The sequence below is a fragment of the Zonotrichia albicollis genome, chromosome Z, assembly GCF_047830755.1.
Source record: "Zonotrichia albicollis isolate bZonAlb1 chromosome Z, bZonAlb1.hap1, whole genome shotgun sequence".
NCBI lineage: Eukaryota > Metazoa > Chordata > Aves > Passeriformes > Passerellidae > Zonotrichia > Zonotrichia albicollis.
This window is the reverse complement of record NC_133860.1, coordinates 77,479,558-77,489,062: the sequence shown is the minus strand read 5'-3', so window position 1 is coordinate 77,489,062 and position 9,505 is coordinate 77,479,558. Positions and strand designations below refer to the sequence as shown.

The following is a 9,505-nucleotide window of genomic DNA, read 5'->3' as shown; positions in this document are numbered from 1 at the left end:
TAGGTGGGCAAAGAAGTGCAGCACAAGCCTGGTGATGAGGTGCTGAGAGACCTTCTGTCTGGATAATGAGAGGCTCATTAGGGGCCTTCAGCATCTCCTCAGTATATCCAAATGTTTTAGCCATGTTTGTTGTGACTTTTCCCCCTTTGTTTTAATTGTTATATTTTGGTTTGCTTTGAGGAGGAGTACTATTCATTTTCTTTTTCTCCCAAGCATTGTGTTTTTCGTAATTATTTCCTGACCTTGTAGATCTCTGGACCTGGCTATGCCTAAATTTTATATTCCACATTAGCACTTCTGGAGAATGCAGTATTTTTGCATGAGAACACATCATGTTGTGCAGGGACCTTGGTGCAGAAGGAGTTGTTGTGGTTCTAGTCCAGCCAGTAGTGCCTTTCTGATCACTTTGAGCTTAGCAGTGCCCATGCGTTTTTGCTGCCCAGGTAATCACTGTGTGTTGTGTTTGGGAATTAAGCAGAAGATCAATGTCCTTGCATTCCACAAGCTCCTCAGAGATCACAGGAGCTGGAAGGTGCTGGGCTGCATTTCTTGATCCAGCCACTTTAGCACCGTCTGTGTGGTTGAGTCCAAGACAAGAACTTGCTTGAGCGCAGATGCACAAATAGTGCAGTTCCCAGTGCAATGCTCTGGGTCCGATCCCTTTCCATAAGGACCTACATGCTCCAGATTCCCCACGAGTGTGCTTTATTGAAGCTACAGGAGAGCAATCTCAGGATTGCTGCTGAGCAGGGCATTGGCTATCAAGTTTTGATGTGTGTAGCAATAGAGAGGACATTAAAGAGAGATTCCAGTAATGAGATCTCTCTATCTGTCTGTCTGTCTATCTATCTATCTATCTATCTATCTATCCATCCATCCATCCATCCATCCATCCATCCATCCATCCATCTATCTATCTATGCTACATTTACATAATTGAATCTTCTTGGCTCTGGTCCAAGGCATTTGGAGATGCAAAGGTCACCTAAAGCATCCCTCTCAGAAGGGGTTTAGAGACATGTTCCCTCAACCAGTTCTGAGCAGGCAGAGATGTTTTCCATTCCAGATATGATTATTTTTCCCCTCAGAGTTGTTTTAGTCCTCTGGCCTCTTCTGCCCTGAACTCCCCAGTTAATTCTTTCAATTTCTGCCTGTCCTAGAGAGGTGGAACAATTCCAGGTTTAGGTGGTGTTCGGTGATTCTGGTCATACGTGCCATGCATTACATGACACATGGTTTCCTTCACTGGCATCCCCAGGGCTGTGTAAATGCCTTCATGAATGGGGCCTTAGGAGAGTCTCTGTAACTGCTGGTCAGAATTCTCAGTTGACAAAAGAGGGAGAAGAAACACTTTGGTCCTCTTCCATATACTGAGGTTGCCATAGGGGCTCAGTGACATCCATCAGAGAACTTTGCATGCATCCTCATCTTCTGAATGACCAGGTTTTCTGACAAGAGTGTAGATGTCAGGGAGGCAGGAATGCTGGTGCAGGCCTGAAGAGAATGTGAACTGAAGAGAAATGTCTCACAAGGAGTGAGCTCACCCAGGAAGCCACCTGCGGAGCCAGGATGGAGCTGTGGGACAGGGCAGGTTGTCAGTCACTACTGAAAGACAAACAGGACATAGCAGAAGCAGAGGGAGGCCTTCACCAGATCCTTGAGAAATGCCACACCTTCCCTGGCAGCTGCCTGAGAGGCTGTTGCAGCTTCAGTCCCAGATGGCCCCTGATTCTCAGGCCAGGGTCACTTTGGAATCTGTGCCTCCCCTCAAACAGAGAATGACCCAGGAGAGCAGCAGCACAGTGCTTTGGGACCGTGTGAGCACAGCAGTCTTGGAGTCTTGGCCCACAAAGGTTCTATGGGAAGTTGAAACCCATCTTCTCTTACTTTCTGTGCAGGTGCTTCTAGAGAAAGAGCAGGAGCAGATTGCTTCAACAGAGATGCCATGGCAGACTCAGGGAGAGCTGTTCCCAGCCCGAGAGCAGGAAGAGCAGCTCAGGCAGCAGGTGGAAGAGCCACAGGAGAATGGCCAGGTAAGCCTGACTGGCCAGGTGACAGAGAGAAGGGCAGGGAGAAGGGCATAAACCAGAGCTCTTGGGACTGAGGAGGCCAGGAATCCCTCAGGCACTGGAAGCACAGAGCCTTAGAATCTGCACAGATCAGCCCTGGGACAGGAGGTTTGCAATGGAAGCAGATGTGGGTAGGGAGGCAGAAAGAAGTGGCTGAATAAATGTGATTTTGAGGCTGCAAGAAAAAAAAAAACTGAGCCTGAGCAAGAGTCACTTGTCCTGCATTTGTGTGCACAGAAGATCAAGGAAGAGCCGCAAGCAGAGCTGCCCGAAGCTCAGAGTGCCATCATGGATGTGAAGAACATGAACAAGGAAGACATAGGAAGAAATCAAGAGGAGAATCTCCATCAGCAGAGGGGCGATCAACAAAACCAGGTGAGTGAAAGAGTGGCAGGCACTCCACTCATGAAACATCCTCTCGCTTGTTTTTTAGAGAACATGAAGGAACAGCTAAATGCAGAGCTTCAGATAGCTGACACTAGGATCAAGACAAGGCAGAAGAGGCTGGAGGAAGAAATGAAAATCATCAGGGAGAAACTTAATTGCTTCCCTCACTCTCTACAAAAGCAAGTGAGTGAAAGAGGGATGCAGTCATTGCAGTCACCAAACTGGTGGTTTCTGCCCTTCTTGCCTTTCCAGTGCAGAGCATCAGGGAGTGGGGCCATGCCTCTGAGTGCCATCCTGCTCTAGTGTGTATCACAGTCACTCTGAAGGGCATTTCCTGGTGTGCTCAATCTCCTGTGCTGCCCTTGATTGTGGAATTTTTCCTTTGGCCATTTGGCCAGCAGTCATCCAAATTGATTCCTGCTCTCCTGTTCTCAGACCCAGATGGGGGACTGAAACAAGCTGTCTGTATCCCTTGTCAATCTTTCCCTTTCCTCACAGTCGATGACTCCTGGCTGACAGGAAAAAGCTGTAGTCTCTGACTGCTTTGTTCTGTTTCATTTGAGGAGCAAGAGTTGACATCTGACCGGGCAGCCTGCAAAGACTCCCAGCAAATGTCTGGCAATGAAGGACCCCAAGTTAGGAGTGAGGCACAGGAACAGTGCCCACCAGAAGTGCTCCAGGTCCAGCACATCAAGGGCTCTGAACCTGCTGCCTCAGCAGCATTGCCTGGAAGAAGCCATTCTGTAAAACCTGGAACCTCAAGCTTGGCCAGTTCCTTCCTCTCTCCGAAACAGCAGACTGAGAAGAGGTACCTGGAAATGCTAGGTACGTCTGGGGTGTTTCTTGTCTGAGGGACAGTGCATTGTGTGCAGGTGTCAGCAGAGCTGTACCAAATGCTCCTCCTGAGTTTGGGGCCACAGGGACATTTAGAACTCCCCAGAGGAAGCGCTGTGCTCTGAGGTAGCAAGAGACCTCTGGGTGTTTCTGCTGCCTCTGAGGGCACCTTGGCTGGGTTGGGTTTGCCTGAGCTTCCCTCTGTGCTAAAGGCTGAAGCAGGGATTGTTCTTGGATCAGCAGAAGGCTGTGACCTAGCAAATGATCTAGCAAAGTCCTCTGTGCTAGTGGCCAAACTGAATAGAATTTTCAGCTTCCTGAATTCTCCTTAGAGTCCTGACTTCCAGCCAGTCATCAGAGCAAAAAAACTTCACAGAAATGGACTGGTTTTGGAGTTTTGTCTTTTAGATTGGGGATTTTTTTTTTTTTTTTGAGGAGGGATGTTTCTGTACTGCTTATTTTTTGTGGGGATATTTTGGTTTTGGTTTTTGTGTGGTTTTTTGTTGTGTTTTGGGTTTTGGTTTTTTTTTTTTTTTTTTGTTGTTGATGGTTTGTGGGGTTTTTTTGGTGGAGTTGGTTTATCTCCATCCTGAAAGAGCTCTTCTGTGTCACGTCTAACTGCTGGCATTTTTATGACTGTTACTGTTACAACTACTACACCCACAGTTTATTTTCATGAGAATGCTATATTTTTTGTCAATAAGAGAATGCTATATTTTTGTCAATACAACCTAGTTTGAAAGAACATCAGGTTACAGGACACATAGAAAGCAAGAGATGTTTTCCATGTGCCCCCCCAAAAAAACAGATACTTTTGTAACAAACTTTATTTAATCTTCTAGTTTTATGCTTATCAAGATGTGTCCAAGAGACACATCCAAGTGGCATGATCAGATAAAACTGTACTGCAGGCATTTCTCTGGAGAGAGCCTCCAGCCCAGCCATGGTATATTCCTCAGATCCATGGCACTTTTCCATACCCAATTCCCACTCTTTCCCCTGACTGTTAGGATCCTACCCATTGGGCCAAGCCCTGCTCATGTCAGTTTCTAGAAAAACACATCAAGTCCTTTGTGATTCTGCAGCAAAACCCAATGAATCTGCCTCTTGCCTGTAACAGCTGCCAGTGCTGTGCTCTCAGATAAGACCTGGTAGGGCTGAGAGCAGAGCCCAGGGGATTCTGTGTCTACCATCACCTGTTGGGACAAAAGGGGCACTGATCCACACCTCAGTGTGACTGATGTCAAAGCCCATCCTGTTGTGTCCTGAATGGGGACAACAGGTTGTATGGGGCTCAGACTGGACGTGGCTTCTTCCCACTGCCTGTCAGTGCTCGTGCTTGGGCTTTGCCAGCCTTGTTGTGCTAGCTGCCCTGTCCCTGAGGGTTGCTTTGACTGCAGAGGCTGGAGCCTTCCTTAGATGGGAGAGGGGCATCTTTGAGCTCAGCCTGCTCATGAACAGGTCAGGGTCCTGATGCAGAAAACCCTGTTGGGATTGGTTCTAGCATGAGCTGCTGTGCTTTACAAACGGAAAGGCATTCTTTTGGCAAACAGCTGAAAGGTAGGGAAGATGTCCTTCTCTCCTGGAAATGCATGCCCCTGTGCTTTTGTTTCCTGTTAAGAGAACTCTTCAAAGGACTGTACAAAATCAGTCTCTGTGCCAGTCATCTGAACTGCAGGGCTGCCTGTCCTGTTGCTGTTGTGGTGGTTGTTACCCAGCTGACCCCAAAGGGCTGAGAGCCCCAGAGAGTGGGGCTGCCTTGTGTATCTCCTGGAAGTTGTCATCTCTGCTTTAAAGTCAGCATCTTGCATTTTATTTCTCTCAGGGAGAATGGTGAACCAGGAAAATCCTGTTATGAAATACACTGAAAAGGAGCGTATTGGCAGCGGGTGAGTCCAGCCACAGATACCCCTACACAGCCATGGGCCAGGTGTTTTTCTGGTGAAATGTCTATCCAGTGTGAAGTCACGCAAGCTGAAAACATGTTCAGACACTGGGGATAGATAATCACATCTCTCAGTGCTGCTCAGAATTTGTGAGTGTGCTCAGAAGGCACTGTCAGAGACATCCCTATGCTGACAAAGTATTGCCTGCATCAAAGAACAGGATCTGGGAGATCTCCTTGTCTCTCAAGTGTGGGAACACTCAGTGTTAATTTCTTTAGCATTTTTCTGTGTCTCAAAATCATACTGGCACACTAATGGAAAAAGAAGAAACTTGCTTGCCTCAAAGAGCAACCTATCCCCTATCAAAGCTGTGTGAGATAAGATTTGCCAGGAGCATTTCTTTCCCCTCGTTGGCAGAAGGAAATCCTCTGTGGTGAGGATAGGAACCACACAGTTTAGAAAGTGAAACCCAAGAGGAAACACTTAATTCCCTTTACAAGTTGAATTCCAGCGCTTCAGGAACAGGCCCAGTGCCTGCACTTGAGAGGAAAATGCATCATCTGCCTTCTGGCAGAGCCCTCCTTCATCCTGCAGGTTTTTGACACTGCCAGCACAGATCTCCTGTGTGGGCTGACTTTCACTCCAGGACCTAAACACCTTCTCCTTTCTCTCCTTCTGTTTTGTTTCTAGGGGTTTTGGACAAGTGGTCAGAGCACTCAACAATTCCACAGGACAAGAGGTAAATATCAACAGGGCCTGCAGACTCTTGCTGCTCTTGAGGGGCTTTCCCTTCTGGTGTGAGCTGTGGCTGGAGTTTTGGGTAGAGCTGTGCTGAAAAGGCACAAGAAGCACAGACTGGTGCCAGCCTGCAAAATACATCTGGCACAGTCTTTGTCCTCCTCAGCTGTCGGAAGGAAGGCGCAGAGGGCAGCGCTTCCTTTCAGAGAAGGACGTGCTCACTCGCTCTCCATTGCTAAAACACAGGTGGTGCCTTAGAGCACCTCCCTGCTCTTTGGGGCTACAGCTTCAGAGTCCTGAATTCTCATTTCTGGCTTCCAGCAAATCCTTCTGAAAGTTACTGGTAGTTCCTTTACACCTGCAGTGCTGCAATTGGCAATTGCACATAGGGAGAGATCTGCAAGGTGTCCCTAAAAGCCCTAAGACCCACCCATTGCCTTTGCAAGATGTATCCACAGAGTATTAAGGCATGGATTACTTCTTCTGAATCCCAAACAAAGCAGCAGAGATTGTGGTCAGAGGTTTGTGGGTGATAGCTGAGACACCACTGTTACCAAGTGGACAAGGAAAAACCTCAGTGGCCCCACATCTCCTGTAACTGTCCCCCAAGGGAGTAGAGAAATGGGCTGTTGGAATGTCAGTTCCTAATTAGTGCAGCGCCTAATTACAAGGCAGTTTGGCACAGCTCAGCTGTGTCATTGCAAAATCACTCGCTCCATTGCATTGTGGTCTCATGCCACCAACTTCTCAAGTTACTGATTTTCAATGTCATTTTAGGTGGCCATAAAGAAAATAGATCTAAAAGGACTGAGGAGCAAGCAACTAACTGTTAATGAAATCATGATTATGAAGAAATATAGGAGTCCCAGTGTTGTGAATTATTTAGACAGGTGAGAGGTCTTGGTCTTATCCCATCAATGGGCATTTACATACAGCAAACATGAGAGGTTAAAATCCCACTTTGGTCAGTGGCAGAAAGTAGAGCTGTTAATTTTTATTCATTCATATTTCTCTATTCATCTCCAATGGATGAGAAGAGAGTGCATCTTGTCTGCCTGAGTCTTCCCTGGCACTCCTAGTTTGAAAATTATTCCAAAATTATTCAAAACCTGGATCATCTGTATCTTCCTAAGTCAATAGCCTTGAAGTACACGGCCTCCACACTTTTTTGGGATAGATTTTTTGAAGTTTCTTAAATGCTGATGAACCATCCTGAAGTGGATTTCCCTTAGATCGTTAGCGCTCGTTGCCATTGCTGTGCATGTCAGGAAGACTAGGTGCTTATTTCCAGAAACACTATGGCTGACATATTTTTATCTGGGCTGTTACTAAACTACACTTTTCACTTGCTGCCCATCTAAGACATCTCCTTTTTCACAGCTGTGTCTTTCTCCTCCAGACTGCACAGACTGCAAACAATGCACAGCTGACAGGGAACGTCTATTCCTTTGATTCTGTCCTAGTCACAAAGGAACCTGGAAACAAAAAACCCAGAAGCAAAAAATCAAGACAGCCATGCATATTTATCTCCACACCCTTGTTTCCTTCTTTCAGCTACCTTTTGGGTGAGGAACTCTGGCTAGTTATGGAGTTCATGGATGGAGGCACTCTGAGCGAAGTCATTAGCAAGACTTGCCTGTCTGAAGACCACATGGCAGCCATCTGTCGGGAGGTCAGCAATCCCATCTGTGTTTCTGAGGGCTTGGGCAGGATTGTCTGGGAAACAAGGGCTCAGATCAGGAGAGGTTTCATCTGCCAAGTTTTGTTTCTGTGTTGCTGGTATGCTATGGGCAAGTAAAAGCACTTCAAGTGAAAGGCCTGCCAGTGCCCCTGCACTCACTGTACTCAGTGCCAGTACTCTTATCTCCTGCTGTTGTACTCTCACTCTGCCTCATGTATTTGCTGTTGTCCATCTTACCTCACTAAACTTTTGCCCATCTTCACTGCATTTCTTGCCTGTGAAAGCAAAGGTGCTGGTGGCAGGATTTGAAACAAACAGCAAAGGAAAAAAGAGAGAGACTCGTTTCTCTCAGTCCTCAGCTAAAATGGAGAAGCCCAAATGCTCTTTGCTTCTGAGCACATGCACTGCAGCAGCAGTCATCCTGGCTGGTTTGCAGGGGACAGTCTACAAGAGCAGGTGCTGTTGCTCTTTCAAAAGCTGACATGCCTTTCCTCAGAAAGGTCCTGCTCTGTGTTGGAGCAGCAAGCTCTTCCTGTCAGTGGCACTGTGTTCTGCCATTACTCCCCATTCCACTGCGGAAAGGGAATCTTTTAGATTCCTTGTTTCCTTTCTTATGTGATGAAATCCCATCGCTTATTTTTTCCGTCCTCTTTCTGTTTTCTCTTTCAGTGCCTGCAAGGACTGTATTTTCTTCATTCAAACCATGTGATTCACCGAGATGTGAAGAGCGGCAACATCCTTCTCAGAAGTGACGGTTCTGTCAAGCTGGGTTAGTATATTCTTGGTCAGGTGCAGCATTCCAGGGATGTGGGGTGTAGGGCTGCTTTGAGTGATTGCCAGCTCCCCAGTAATGGTGCTGGTGGCAGCGCAGGGACACCATGTCAACCATGAGCTGGTGACATGTTTGCAACGTGCACAGAGGTATGAGAAGGAACAAGCAGTCATGAGTGGCCTTGCTCTGTGTGTGTCCCTGCCAGAGGTAGGGAGCTACAAGTGTAAAGCTTTCAAAGAACAAAAGCCACTGCGGGAGGCAGTGTAAAAAATGGGGGGATTTTTTAAGTCACCTATGCCAGGAGATTCAACAGCACACTTTCAAACTTCTACTGGGGAATTCTTTGGCTTGCTTTCCTAATTGCACAGAATTCAAATAAAACCCGCATTTTGTTTTCTCCTCAGCTGATTTTGGCCTCTCTACTCAGCTCACACCTGAGCAGAGCAGACGGTGCTCAGTAGCCGGGACAACTTGGTGGCTGGCGCCTGAAATGGTGACACATCAACCATATGGCCCCAAAGTGGACATATGGTCTTTTGGAATCGTGGGCATCGAAATGGTAGAACAAGGACCTCCTTACTGGAACCGAAGTCCTGCCTCAGTAAGGAGCAAACACACTCACTGATCCTACTGTTTTTCTCACCTGCCCCACGTCCTGCGTGCCATTGCACAAAAGCCCATTGCCATCTGCTGGAATTACTTCCACCAAGGTCCCCTCCTAAAAATGTCCCTGCAACACATCAGCATCTGCTGTAGTTTTGGTTGCATCAGTGGGGGAACTCAAGCCTTACCACATGAAACAAACTCCAAACAAACTCTATTCTCAGGCAACACTTTCCTTTGGTTCCAGTTCTTTTGTCTTTGAAGATGGCCCCAGTAACAGGAAACAAGCACCTTAGAACTGCTGTTATCTTTCCAGACATGAAGAAAGGAAACCCAAACCCAACAAAGTTTCTAAAGTTTTTAGGGAGGAACCTTGGCCACTGTGCAGTATGTTCTCACTGGGAAACATGCCTGAAACCCGGGCATGAGGGTGTAAAGGCAACACAGTCTCTTCTGCTTCTTGTGCAGTGTTGCTGAAACAGTCAGTAACCATGTTTCTCTCGTAGCCCAATATTGGAATATGAATCCCAATATT

The 9,505-nt window shown here is 47.0% G+C and overlaps 1 long non-coding RNA gene across 1 annotated transcript; it reads left to right on the top strand.

Annotated features, from left to right (window-relative positions):
* The first annotated feature begins 3,027 nt into the window (after positions 1–3,027).
* Positions 3,028–5,915, top strand: LOC141727077 (uncharacterized). The gene is made up of 3 exons (XR_012578102.1): positions 3,028–3,281; positions 5,116–5,179; positions 5,867–5,915. It is a non-coding gene; the product is annotated as an uncharacterized LOC141727077 (long non-coding RNA).
* Positions 5,916–9,505: the final 3,590 nt, after the last annotated feature.